Here is a 14916-nt window from a genome sequence, read left to right as displayed (position 1 = left end):
CCTGTCAGGTATTGTACACAAACTTTCAAGAACTCTTGAGAGTAAAGCATCCACGATTGCCTTAGACTTCCTAGGGAAAAAAAATAGGCAAAATTCTCACCAAACAATATGCAAATAAATCAACAAACTCAGAAATGGAGAAGACATCAAAGGAAGTGTGGTAAGTGTTAAGTCTACCAAAATAAAATGAATCGTTTGCAGCTGGAGTGCATATGGGAACACACAGACACAAAGATTACAAAAGCTAACACTGCGTGTCCACGCTGCAGCTACGGGAGATAAGAGGGCAGCCAGAGCAGATGTGCAGCTCTTTTTTTGTAGTAACAAGTCACTGGATACTGTTGAATCCCCCCAAATGCATGCGGACCTGGCCCTCAACCCAGGCACGTGCCCTGACTGAGAATCATCCAGTGACCTTTTGGTTTGTGGGACGATGCCCAGCCCACTCACTGAGCCATACCAGTCAAGGCAGTTTTTGAAAAAGATTTTACCAATTTATACCCATATTAGGATTTGTTAATATTTTGTTTAGAATATTTTTGGTTAATGTTCAGGAACAAAATCAGTCTATTCTTTGTTCTTTGTAAGTTGTTCTGTTTTGCTTTGCTTCGCTTTGCTTTAATCCAGGTCATGCTGAGCTCATTAAAAGAGTGGAGAAGGTATTCTCTGGAAGAGTTTGTGTAAAATCAGAGAGGTTTCCAGTCACCTACCTAATCTCCTATTCATTATTTGGTCCATGTGTAGATCTCTATCTATGGTTTGCTGCTCCTTTTGATTTGTGGTTTCATGGTCCTTGCCTGACTGGTAATTGCTGAATAAATGCTCTATATTATTTCTGCAAAAATATAAATTATCAGTATTTTATTTCCTCCAAAGAAGATCTGGTTTCTTTACAGCCAGCAGTTACAAGATGTTCAAACCTCCTTAATTCTGTCCAGGATTGTCAGGTTTCAAGGCTGTTATTCACTATGATGAACTAGGAATCATTGGAGAAATGGCTGGTTTGAGGGCTGAGACAGTAAAAAGTAAGCCTAAAATAACGTGTGTCAGAAAGAAATGTAGAACTTAAAAATATGATTTTATTTTATTCATAGGTCAACTCTATAAAAGCAATCATTCCCATTAATGGAAAAGGAGGGCCAACTGCCTCCCCTAATGACTGGTTTAATCCCTCCTCCATTTTAAAATTTACCTTTTCTCCTCATCCATTTATTCAATAAAATTTATTGAGTAGTTTTTGTGTGCCAAGAATGATATTATACTTTGAAAACGTAGAAGGTTAGGCTGCTCTAGAGATAGTCAGAAGCAATTTGTTCATTTTGAAATTTCTTACAATATATTACAGTGGAGAATTCTGTTTTCAGACAGGACACAAGTCATCCCTAATATCAGGATAGTGGAAAAAATAGTTAGATACTAGTGGGGATGTTATGGGCTATTTTACCCTGAGTTTTTATCATGTAGGTGGGTATTCTTTTAGGGAATACATGCTGTAACAAGGAAATGTAATATGGTTAGTGTGAGTCTCAATCAATCACCTCACTGGAGGGTCCTGCTTCTGGTAGCCTAACCCTGGGGCAGGAGGCGGGGCTTTGCCTGGGGCCAGCCTGGGCTGAATGGGCCCTGCTGGAACGTGAGAGACTACAAGGATGCGCACACTAGATGCACCAGTCTGCATGCCCTAGGAGCAGACTTTGTGCTAGTCTTGCTTGTTGGTAGGTTGGGCTCCTGTGCCCACCAAGCCCAGCACCTCTGGCTATCAGGGAAGATTTGCTGGCCCTATTGCCTCATGGTAGGAGAAAGAAGGGAGGGAGGAAGGAAGGAAGGAAGGAAGGAAGGAAGGAAGGAAGGAAGGAAAGAAGGAAGGGTAAAAAATCACCACAGACGTTATACCCCAAATAATAAAGTACATTATGATTTCAAAGTACAGTACTTAGAAATATTGGAACAATTGTATGCATTTTTTAGAGATATAACTTAGACGTGTCTTTGAGGCTTATGGTGTAACAGGGTGCAGCCAAGAGGGGGGCCCCAAATAGGATTTGTAATGGGATCCAGAACTCAAGGTGTCCAGGAAATATTAGAAAAATATATATAGGATGTCCTCACCCCAAAGCCTGGGCTGGATGAAAGGACACTTGGAGCAGGGCCATTCAGAGCTGTTTTGTATAGCAACAGCTTTGCAGCTCGCCCCAGGCATGGTCAGTTAACATACCTATAACCTTTAATTGGTTTCATAGATATGTTAAATAGCTGTGGCCTTGCTTTGAGCCAGGGAGATGGGAGTGACTTCTACCCAGAATGTAACTGGGAAGCAAGTCCCCCTGGTTACAGCACATGCATGAGAGCTTGGAGAAGATTGGCTCCATGCCATGGGGCCACACCTGCCCAGACTTACTCTGGCAGCCCAGTAAAGCTGGAAGAATAGGGAATGCTTGGCAGGTGTAACTGATTGTAGGAGGAGTTGGAAATGGGGCTGCAGAGGAAGACTGGCGCTGGGATTTAAACCCAGGCATAGCAGCCATCCAGCAAGAGGACCATGTGGTTTTGGAGGAGAAGGAGGAGAGAACCACGCTGCTTTGGCAGAGTGGGGACCCTGTGGCAGTGACACAGCTGATGGTGCCGGGAGCCTGAATCACTGACTTCTGCTTCTTTTCCTGAGATACGGTACCCCAGACTGGGCAGAGGGAGAGGGAAGGACTGTGTGCATCTGTGGGTATTCTAAAGGACTTTAGTATTTTAATGAAGACATTAAATCATTACTCTAAGTCTATATAACTTTTAAATAAATAATTCCTTTCTTTTTCACCAGTCTGTGGCATTGACACACATCTTTCCTCTGGCAGCAGGCAAAGCGAACCTAGTAGGTGGGGGGGCCCCAGAGAGAAAGGGTGTTCCTTTGGTAATAGTATATTGTTCAGCCCCCAGTCTGTTCTGTAACAATGGAGCCTATTAGTAAGCACTTAGATGATTTTAAAATATGTTGTTTCAGCAGCCAAAAGGCGTCATGATGAATTCTATAGAAGGTTAAATTTGTACTTGTATCTAGCTAGAAATAAGAGCTAAACTGTCAGTGTTTTAAGAATTAGTATATATTCTATCAACTGTGCAATTCATCAAACATTTGAAAATATTGTACTGTTGAATCTAGGCTGCATCTAAAATATTCTAGACTCCACCAAAAACAATTCCAATAACATCGTATAATGAACATTGAAATATCAGTTTAGTATAAATCACCAATTTTTAATATTTATTTTACCCTGTTTAAAGTTAATAGTGTCAGTCCAACATTGATGAAGAATTGTTTCTAACCAACATAAATACTCTAACAGTTTAACTTATGAGAGATAGTTTGTTCATTTTATGTATATTATATACTTTCTAAGGTAAGTTGTCAGCCTCGGACTTCTGCTTTTTGATCTTTATCTTGCTTTCAACAGGACTACTCATCCATTTATATTACAGCATCTAAACCCCAGGCCTCTCAAGGAACGAACTTTGGCTCTAGAGTCAAAGGAAGTTGACTTTAAAGAAATGAACATTGATGCAAGTCAGGACAACCAAATTTTTTCATCAGATATTGCAATTGAGAAAAATAATTAATTTTAATCATTTTGACTTACTTGAATTGAGAAGTTGGGAATTCTTGAATGATGACATGAACATGTTTTCAACAGGAATACTAAAAAGTAAAAATCTGTTCCCAGAAAAATAGAAGGGTGAAGTAGAGACACAGAAAAGCAGAGATGTGAGTCCGCACATGTTAAACAAAAGCAAGTCAACCAAGAAAATCTATCAAATTCCTGAAAATCCTTCTATTCCAGGCTCCAGCCCATAAAAATTGTGGTGCCAGTTCTTGGTCTTTGGTTCTAAAAGGCACTCTGGAATCCTTATTCTCAATTTAATTTCCTGCTTCTGCTCTTTGAAAATGATATGCTGTTACATGGAAAAAGCATCTTGAATATCAAATCAGAGACTAGTAAAGGATAAAGAATGTGAAAGGAATTGTTACCTGATAAGGAGTCCTGAAAATAATAAATATATTTTTAGCATGGATAATAATGGATTATAAGTATTATAAATAATTTTTATTTGAATCTAATTATATTAAGTCAGACATTATATTCAATTACTTAATTTCAAAATCACTATTTAAATAAATAGTTTTGATGCCAACAACTCTCTACAGATAAGTATATTTCCTAAATAAATTTATCCAGATACATTCTTAATGCAGTGATATATTTACAATGAAAATTCATATTAATATAAGTAAAATTATGAAATAAATTTCAGAGGTACAAATTTGATCAGTAACATAGCAGATGAACTTTCATTTCTGTGTAAAATAAATACAATGTAATTTTAAGATATGAATTAGATAATTTCCAAGATATTAAAATAAAATAGAACATGTATTTAGAAGGGAACAATACATATTAATCCTCATGAGAAAAATGATCATTAAATAAAGTATATGATTTGTACATTTCTTTTTAACATTTTGAATAAAGTTTCTGCTTATTTTTTAAATAATAAAATCATTGCTTGAATAGTTTCCTTACACTTTGATAATTTCTCAAACCCTCCATTTTAATTATAGTTCTTTAACCATTAATACTATGTCCTGATTAAGTAATTAATTAAGTCTATAATAGTTGCTGTAGAGATAACATTAAATTTACTGGTATTTTAAAAAATAAATTCAGATGATGGGATTTTAATTTGCAATTTAAGAATTTATTAATATTTAAAAGAAGCAGTCATTGCTTTTGTGTTCAATCAATACTGAGTTTTTGAAATATACTTAGTTATCAATTTTACCATTTCTAATATTTCATGAATATGCTTAAGTGTTCTTTATGGAAAAGGACATATCTTACTTATAGTGAAACTTCCTTGCTTAGTAATTAAGTATTTATACTCATTTGGGCCAATAAAAATAATGTGCCTGATGTAGATCAATTCTACCTCTTTGTGAAGTGTGACCTCCTGCGACTTTCACTTTGTGAATACGTTTCCATGCCTTAGCCCCAAATGAGAATTTCGAATACTATATAGTTCGTACTTATAAAGAAGTTGCTATTTATCTTGACATTTAGAGAGCAAACATAAGCCCTAATTTGTTTGTCCGCGTATGTTGTTCATTAGATTCCACACGTGAGTGAAATCATATGGTGTTTGTCTTTCCCTGACTGGTTTATTTCACCTAGCATAATGTCCTCAGGTCCATCCATGCTGTCACGAAAGGTAAGAGTTCTTTTTTTTTTTTTTTTTTTTTATAGCTGAGTAGTATTCCATTGTGTAAATATACCACATTTTTATCCACTCATCTACTAATGCACACGCGGGCTGTTTCCAGATCTTGGCAATTGTAAAGAGCTCTGGATTGAACATAGGGGTGCATACATTTGTTCAGATTAGTGCTTTGGGGTTCTTAGGATACATGTCAGGAAGTGGGATGGCTGGGTCAAAAGGCATTTTCATTTTTCATTTACTGAGGAAACTCTTCCCACAGTGGCTGCACCAGTTTGCATCCCACCAACAGTGCACCAGGGTTTCATTTCTTTTGAATCTTCGCAGTGCGTCATGCACTGAACTGATGGTATCTGACTGAGTTACATATGTGAAACCCGTATGGTTTTGTGAGCCAATATCACCCCAATAAATTCGATGAACTTTTTCTAATTTTAAAAAGATGCACTTTCCCTGTATTTTCTATATGATTAATATTATATTATTTTTCTGGAAATTACAATGAGATTATAAGATAATTTTTTATGAGCAAGATTTTTGAAAAATTTAATTAAAAGAGATTTCATTGTCTAGTCTGAAATATAAAAAATCTGACAGGGAGTATGCTAGATATAACCTTATGCTATGTGTTAAGGTTTGTGATATATTTGAAAATAGACACATTATTCTTAACAGATTAATTGGGTGCCAGACCTGAGGTAACAAGACAACTTAAGAACAATTCTGAGGATTTACTCTTAAGTAAATGGTGGCCTCATTAAAAGGACCCAGTAAGTACCTTTGTAAATTTAGTGAACACATTTTGTTTCCTATATAATCTGAAAACAGAGTGACTCATGCATATTTGGTATTTTATTATACTTACATCATCATTATTATTATCTATAATATTTTAGGTACAACATACTTAAGTATTTAAAGTATACTCTTAATCTATAATATGTAGACAATTTTTTTAGTTTTGTATTAACTAATATACCTTTATGGCCCATAATGTCCCATGACTGTGCCAAAATTCTTCACATTTATTGACATTTGATTTGTAAGGAAAAACATTTGATATAGACATTATGATTTAAAATTAACTATAAGTTAAGTTGATTAAGTACTTAGATCTGAAGGCAAAGCAGGCATTGAGTAAATTACCAAGCCAGAACAGCAAAATAAAACCAATCAGAAATCGTGCATTTTCAACTAAGTCACTACTGCCTCCAGCTGAAAACCAGTTGTTCTATTTGGAAGGATTTTGAGCGATACAGAGAGTGTGATGCTTTTCACGCCAAAATGGCAACTCTAGGCTGATGGCAAGTGTCTGGGTACCAGTCTGGAGAGCACATTGCTGCCAGTCTGTGAGGGGGCTCCATCCAAAGCCCGTGTTTGCCATGTTGTTATTCTTGAGATCGTGGACATTAAAAATCATGTGGAGGGAAATATGGAAATAACTAGGGCTTTGGTAAGCAGATTTGGATTTGAAATTAATGAGGTTTTGGACATTAGGGAAAATGTCCCTCTTTCACTCCAACTTCTTTCTGTGCTAGTTCCTCTATCAGAGCTGACGCTAGTTTTCAATTCAAGCCAATTGAATATTTTAGACTGTGAAACCTGTTCTGTCATACACACTTTTCTAAGTATTAGGCAAGTATAACAGAATTTTGGTCTGTGTTTTCAAAAAGCTTAATATACTACAAGGAAGAGAGATATGAAAAATAAGAATGCCCTGGGATGGTAGAAGTACAGTGGAATTCGAAATGCAATTGAAGGTTCAGGAGAGCACTGTATAACTCACCTGAAAAGTTATATGGAAGCTGAACAAAGCCCACATGCTGAATTTCGAATCATGAGCAGAAGACTTGCAAATGGATGAAGTGCAAATTGACATAGTAGAAATTACCATACAAATACGATAAAAGATGTATTTGTGGGGCAAATAAACAGAAAAATAAATAAGTGTCAGGTGTTTAAGTGGTAATCAGAGCTCAAATATTATAAGATAGTCAACACTATCATAGGAGTTTGGATATTACTCAATCTCAATTTATCGAGAAGTATTTAGTGGAATAATGAAATCAGGTTTGTGTCTATGCTATTTAATAAATTCATTTGTATAACTAATATTTGTTGAGTGGGTATAATATTCAACACACTATAAAGTTATAGTTTCCAAGTAAAGGGAAACACACAAAATGATAGTGAAGGGTGATAGAATGTGTCACACCAAAATATGACACTGTGTCATGAGGATTATTTTGAATTAAAGGTATTTTTTTTAAAGCAGATGCAAGAAGGGAATCTCCACTTCTCATTCTGCAAATTGGAGGTAAATCTCCCATGTAGAAAAATGCCCTTCCTGTACCAGGAAAAAAATAAACGTCCTTGACAGGGAGTCAACGCAAAGAGAATTCTATCCAAAAAGACTTAGTTAAAGTACATCTTGATTTTCTTTACCTCCTATATATTTTAATTATTTTCCACAATTGCCTCCCTTTGTTCAACATTGTATAAAAGCATTGAGATTTTACCACTTCTTTGGGTTTTATTGCTTATGAGGGTTCTCATGTCATGGAAAACTAATATGTGTATGCTTTACTCCTGTTAATCTGTTTTGTGTTAGTTCACTTCTCAGGACAGGCTGAAAAACCCTAAGGGGGTAGGGGGGAATATTGCTTCCCCTACAGTAGAATATGCTTAAGACTAATATAATGGTCATAAACATATTGGGAACCTTTGTAATTTATTTCCTAACATCTGCTTAAATCCATTAGTTAATCAAGTTTTATTAAAACTTTTGGTATTGCAATAAACACACAAAAATATTCAAACAGTGCTAGGTCATATTTACCAACAGAACAGATTTATTGCACCCAAATTGGAGGGAGAAACTTGTTTGTTTGCTTTTCATCTTTGGCTAATTTTATTTCTCTGCCTCCAGGGCTCTGCCCCAGATTCAAAATATATTTAAATTGCTCATCTCTCATTTATACATGAAAGACACATATATTTTCTAATATAAGATACCTTGTAAAGTACCAAGAAAATGTTTAACATCCCTTCATTTTTTGCTCAGTTATTCAACACTATGTGAGCACTAGACTCACACTCCGCAATCTGGGTAACATAACGAGCAAGACAGACAGATGCCTGCCATGGAGGGGTTATACTTCAGTGTAGGAAACAAACTAATAAAACAAATGACTCAAATAAATGCAGAGTATGCAAGTGCTGTGAAGGAAATTTGACTCTGTGATACAGAGAGACAAGGGAATGGCCTCCAGGAAGGGATGCTATTTCAGCTGAGGCTGCTTAGTGCTCAGCACCGTGAATGCCACGTGTCAGGGGCAAGAGCTCTGAACCAGGGAGAGTGTGGCACGTTTGTTCTTGGAATTGTCAGAAGATATTGTGATTATAAGGAGAGTAAATGAGTTAGGGAGTTCTAAGAGACAAAGTCAGCAAAGTGGGTTAGATCATAAAAGGGTTTCTAGGTCCTGGGAAAAGGCTTTGATTGCAGTCACCTAAGGCAGAAGTGGTAGTGACTACTAAAATTGCGGAGATGGAAAGTAAGGATGCATCAGAGAGGCAGTTTGGAGATGCATGAACAAGATTTGAAAGCTGATGGAATAGGAGTGTCTAAGCATTTGAGGATGGGTTGTAGGTCTGGTTATACCGATTTCATGGAGAGAGATTTCCTTTTCCTAAATAATATAATTGTACTGAATCCACTGTGTAGGTTTTCCTGGGAGGGACAACAGCGATAATATAAGGAGATCCCATGTCCACCACCATATATATTAATAAACACAAGAGACCAGTGATAACCCAAAACGCTTCAGTTGAAAACAGGAAATTGGAGCAAAGTATGTCCTCAAAGGATAACAAATGTTTCAGTTGGTCTAGTAGTAAGTGAATGAATCAGAAAAGGTAGCAATAGTTAAATACAAGTTCCTTGCCCAAAATAGCAATGACCTATCTCAGGAAGAAAGCAGAGGAACTCTGAAAAAACCTATTGATATTACATAAAATTTTAAAATCAAATCTGTGGGCCATTCATGGAAAAATGGGAATCGCTCCTTGGGAATCTCATTTCCCATTGCATGGCAGCGCATTACTGTGACTCAGTAGAAGGCTTTTGATTTTATTCTGAAAAAATTCTTAATATTAGTATGAAATCTATTCAATTAAAAGGAGAATCCCATTTTCTCCTATATGTTTTCTCATTTATTCTTTTCTTCCTGATTTTTGTCTGCATGGATTTTTCTTCTTTCCCTAGATTTCCTTTGTGGTTATTATAACTTTTAGCCTTTCAATAAAATAATTAGTTCATTTTATTATTTATTTTTATTAATGAAACTTATAAACATTGTGCTATCCTCCAGGAATAGATGTGGCCAAATCATATAAACTTTTCTGGGTGCTTTTCTCATGATTCATATTTTCTAAATATTCTGCTTAAACCACTCATATTTTCCCACTGAATCAAAAGCCGTCTCTAAGAATGTTTTTATTATTCATTGCTAAATATTTGAGAATAGTTTTTTATCTAGTTTTCACAACACTATTCATTGAAGAGACTATACTTTCTCCATTGTGTATACATGAAGACCTTTTTTAAAGTAATTGACCATATATGCCTAGGTTTCTTTCTGAGCTCTCAGTTCCGTTCCCTTGATCTATGTATCTGTTTTTATGCCAGTACCATTCTGTTTTGATAACTATAGCTTTGATATAATTTGAAATCAGGACATGAAATGCCTCTAACCCTCTTTTTCTTTTTCAAGTTCAAAATTGCTTTGACTATTCAAAATCTATGTGGTTGCATATGAATTTTAAAATTATTTTTTCTATTTCTTAGAAGACTTTTTTCAAATAGAAACTCCTAAATGTGTAAACACCAGTCCTTTATTATTCATATATGTCTTTCTACTCTTTAGTTTCAATAACATAAAAGTATAAATACTATAAGTAACAAAAAACTCACTTGCAAACTTCTTAAAATTTTAAAAAATTTTCTAAACTTATTTAGTTTTGAGAAATAAATTAATTTTCATTTTTATTCAAGTTTTGCCATCTTCACCAAGGCAACGTGATAGAAGTTTAAGATGTAGCATTTATTATTGTAAATTTTGATAATTAAATATTTTGCTATGTTATTTGTGTGGTTTTGACACATTAAAAAAAACTCATCCAGTTTTAAAAGTTTATTTATGAACTTTTAAAATCAGAGGCAGATTTGTTTTAATTCAGGAATTTTTGAGTTACATTTATTTAATATAATAAAGTATTAAATTCCTTTACATTCATTTTCTACACAAACAAGTAGGTTTCAAAAATAATTCCATCAATTAACAAGTTGAGTGGTCTTGGCACAATACTTTCATCAGTAATCTTTTTAAAAAAATGTGCCAACAAAAGATTTCTGTGAAAATAATTTTTATGATGTCAGCACATGTGCATATATTGCAAGGCAAATCAGGAATCAAATAGACTGTCAGCCATACGGTGGGATATATAATTACTAGGAATCATCCAAACTGTGCCATAATATCTCCAGCATCCTTCTGACATATTGCTTGTAATCTTTTCACTGACCAGTTCTTTTTATTAAGTTGTTACAAATAACAAGGAAGTTTTTATTATACTCATTAAATTCGGTATGGATTAGAGTCCTAAAAGATTTCTTATTACTAACTATTCCATATTTTTTCTATTCCATTTTAATATTTTCAAAATTAATAGCCAAAATAATTGAAAGAACACAAAAATGAAGTGTAGAGAAAAGAAATTCTCTGTTCTGAAACATCTAAGTACATTAATATTCTTCAGTGAAAGTGAATTCCCTACCCTTCTTTAGTGAATAAATTATAGAAGTTGAAAGTTTTGCTGCAACATTTCAATTAAACTCTCTATATTCCACAAAAAAAGGTTCTGTGCTACTTTATATACATCAGCAATTTTAAAAGACTATGTTGACCACCTCTACTTTTTTCAAATTCACCTAACACTTTTTAACACTAATTTAATATTGTGAAAAATTGAGCTGTAACTGTTTCTACTATTTCATTACAATTGCAACTTAGAAATATTTTTTAACAGAAATCTTAGTTCTTAGTTCTATGGTTGAATCAATGAATGTTGTTGATAAGCTGTGTATTGTATATTTTTAATCAATTGCAGGAATACTAATGAAACATCAAGAGACCTGCTAAGGTGATAAAGGGATTAATCAGTTCATGGGCAGAAAGTCACTTTTTTTAATGCTTTGAAGCAAGTTATCTTTGCAAAGCTGTGAAAATGATAATCAGTATAATTAAAGCAATTTCACTAAGAAGTATGTGCTCAATTTCTAGAAAATATAAATTTATTAATTGACCTAACGGGAAGTATGCAAAAATTTTACAACTAAAATAATAAGGCTATGCATAGCAAACTACAAAATGATAATAATTACAATAGACAGAATAGCTAACAACTGGGTAAAAATACGTTCACAGCAATTTTTAAGCAATCAAAATTGATGTATGGAGCCTGTGAAATACTGTGTTTTCTTCATTTGGTAAGCATGATTTAACAATTCTTCTCAAATTAGAAGATTTTATGTGAATATAATAGACATAAAACTTTCATTGGAAAATATGAGAAACACTCTGGAGAAAATATAAAATAATAATTTATTTCTGGAAAACAATGCAATTAGACTTATTTAATATCAAGAAGGTTTGGAGGGAATGTAATTAGATGTATATGTACCCTTGGTAAATAAATGATTATCATTTTATTTACATACATAATGAATCATGCTTTATTTCATCTTTTCTCTTAATGAATACATCGTATTTGAAATGTCATGTTGCAGGCTGAATAACGTCTCCTCCACCTCCAGGTACACATATTCAGATCCTCAAGTCTGCGAAAGGGTTCCCTTCGCAAGGGTTCCCTGCAAAAGGGCTTTGCAGGTGTGAGTATTTTAAAGGCCTTGAGGTGGGGAGATGAGGCAGATTACCCAGGTGGGCACCATGTCATCTTCAGTGTCCTTACAAAAGTGGGGCAGTAGTGTCAGAGGCCGAGAGAGAAGACAATGTGACAACGGAAGGAAGGAGAGAAAGAAGAGGTGACGTGCTGCGTGGGCCCAAGCAAGGACTGAGGGCGGTCTCTAGAACTTTCCTAAAACAAAGGAGTGGATTGTCTCGAGAGCCTCCAGAAGAAACTGTGTTTGCTGACGTCTTAACTTTAGCTCAGTCAATGTTTCTGACCTGAGAAATCATAATCTCAGATGTTAAATTTCTGACTTCTAGTGTGGTCAGATAATAACTGTATGTATGTTTTTTAACCCACTAAGTTTGTGTTACTAGGCCACAGCCACAATAGAACCCTAGTGCAGATTTTGGTACAGGAATGGGGTTGCAAGCTAATAAATATGTAAAAATGTGGAAGTGGTTTTCGAATTGGGTAATGAGTAAAGGCAGAGTGAATTTTGAGAAGGATGTTAAAAATAGTCTAGCATGCTTTCAATAGACTGTTAATAGAAATATGGATATAAAAGACTTCTGGTGAGGGCTAGAAATAAATGAAGAACATGGTAACAAACCCTTATATCATCTCAGAGAATAAACTGTCATAAACAAGCTGTACCTAGAAACATGGGCATTAAAGGTGTTATGAATAAGGGCTCAGAAGTAAGTGAGAAATGTGGTTGATAAAGCCTGTCATGTCATAAAGAATTCTTGAATAAACATAAAAAGACAGTTGATAGAATATGGATATTAAAGACACTGTTAATTAGGAATCAGAATGAAATGAGGGACTTGCTATTAGAAAAGAGAATAAAGTCTATTGTCATATAGTGACAGAAAGTATGGCTTATTTGAGCCCTACAGTTCTATAGAAAGTAAGAGTAAGGGATAAATTTGGATATTTTTCTGAGATTTCCCAACAAAGTGTTGAAGTTGAGATTTTGTTCTGTCTTGGAGTTTATAGTAAAATGCAAAAGGAAAAAAGTACTAAACAAAAGTAACCAGGCCTTCATTTGGAAAACTATCACCCTATACAAATTGCAAAAGAGCTAAAATTAGAAGACTCCCAGTAAGGAAAAATCATTCTTAAAACAAAGCCAAGGATGGGCCTGGACACCATTTTTTCTAGGGCTCAGAAAAAATGAAGGTGTGCATCCTTCAACCACACACACACAATTCTGTGAAGGTCTGGAGTATGAGACTCATGGGCCCACTTGGCCACCTCAGCGGAAACCAAATACAGAGATGAGGTATCTAGGAAAGAGATGTTTTGTCTAGTGGAGTGAATACCCTCATTGTAATTGTGAGAGCCACAGATTCCTAAAAATGTGATATCAAGAGAAATAATATTGGCTTGGACCAAAAGAGACAGATAGGGCACGTGAAAGAAGACTATTGGACTCTCAAAATTCTACTGGCAGGAAACAGACAGATAAAACCACTCAATGTCAAACACACGCTGCCCTCCATGAAAACAAAGCATGGCCGCTAGGGTAGAGCCCAGAGTCCAGACAAAGCTGGAGAACCACAGGGTAGAGACCAAGACCACAGTGGACTTCAGCCAGGTCTCCAAACCTACTGAAGTACGTCCCATTGAATTGTGAATTTGCTTAAAACTGGTGAAACTTTTTTTTTTTTCATTTTATTTTCTTCCTTTTGCAAGGAGCAATCACTGTTAGCCTATGCTTTCTATACCAGACATACTATTGTCTAGCTTTCCAAGTGTATGTTTGGAAAGGAATTTTGCCAAATATTGTGTTCTAGTTTCTCAAGTGCACATTTGGTGAGAAATTTTGACCAGCATAGATCCCACCCTGAGTCTCCCCAATACTCGATTCAGATGATGAAATGTGGAACTTCGGAGCTGATAAAACTTGTTTGAGTTTCTGGAATTGAGTTGATTCTGTAATAGGTTGAGATTTCTGGGAAACTTGGGGTGTGTGTATTTTGAGTATGAAATTAATGTCAGTGCTTGAGGGCCAGAGAGCACATTGTGGTTGGCTGAATAATGCCCTCCACAAAAATATATACATCTAATCGGGAAACCTGTGAATATATTACCGTACATGGCAAAAGAGACTTGCAGATATGATTAAGTTAAAGATATTAGTATGATGAGATTATCCTGGATTATATGGATAGGTCTAATGTTCAAAGAATAATAGTCAATTTAAATTTATATAGGTGCCAAATATTTTTATGGTACCCATCATAATAATTATCAATAATTTTTACTGAGATTTACTAAACATGAAGATTTCCTGACACTTTCTCAACATTTTCATATTTTATTAACTTATTAACATTATCTCATTTAAATTACAGCTTAAGATATATATCATCTTCATTTATAATGAAGAAAGCAGCACCTTCCTATTACAAACAGGTCTATACTAGAGGTTAAGTTTTAGAGAGGTTGTTATGTTTATCTAAATGAATGAGGTTACACAGTAATAAAAGAAAAACTAGAGAACAAGAAAATAAAAAGGATAAATGTAGACCTTAGAGAGTATGAATAAATAATTAAACATTAGAAATTAAGGACAAATCATCAAAAGTGACTGAGTTATCACAGCGGTCAGCAGGAGAAACAAAAACCGTGTTTAAAATCCAAGGAAGGGGACCCATTTAGAGGACAGGCCATCTAAAGTGA

The sequence above is a fragment of the Desmodus rotundus genome, chromosome 13, assembly GCF_022682495.2.
Source record: "Desmodus rotundus isolate HL8 chromosome 13, HLdesRot8A.1, whole genome shotgun sequence".
NCBI classification, from domain to species: domain Eukaryota; kingdom Metazoa; phylum Chordata; class Mammalia; order Chiroptera; family Phyllostomidae; genus Desmodus; species Desmodus rotundus.
The sequence above is the reverse complement of the archived record's forward strand: the minus strand, read 5'-3'. Positions refer to the sequence as shown.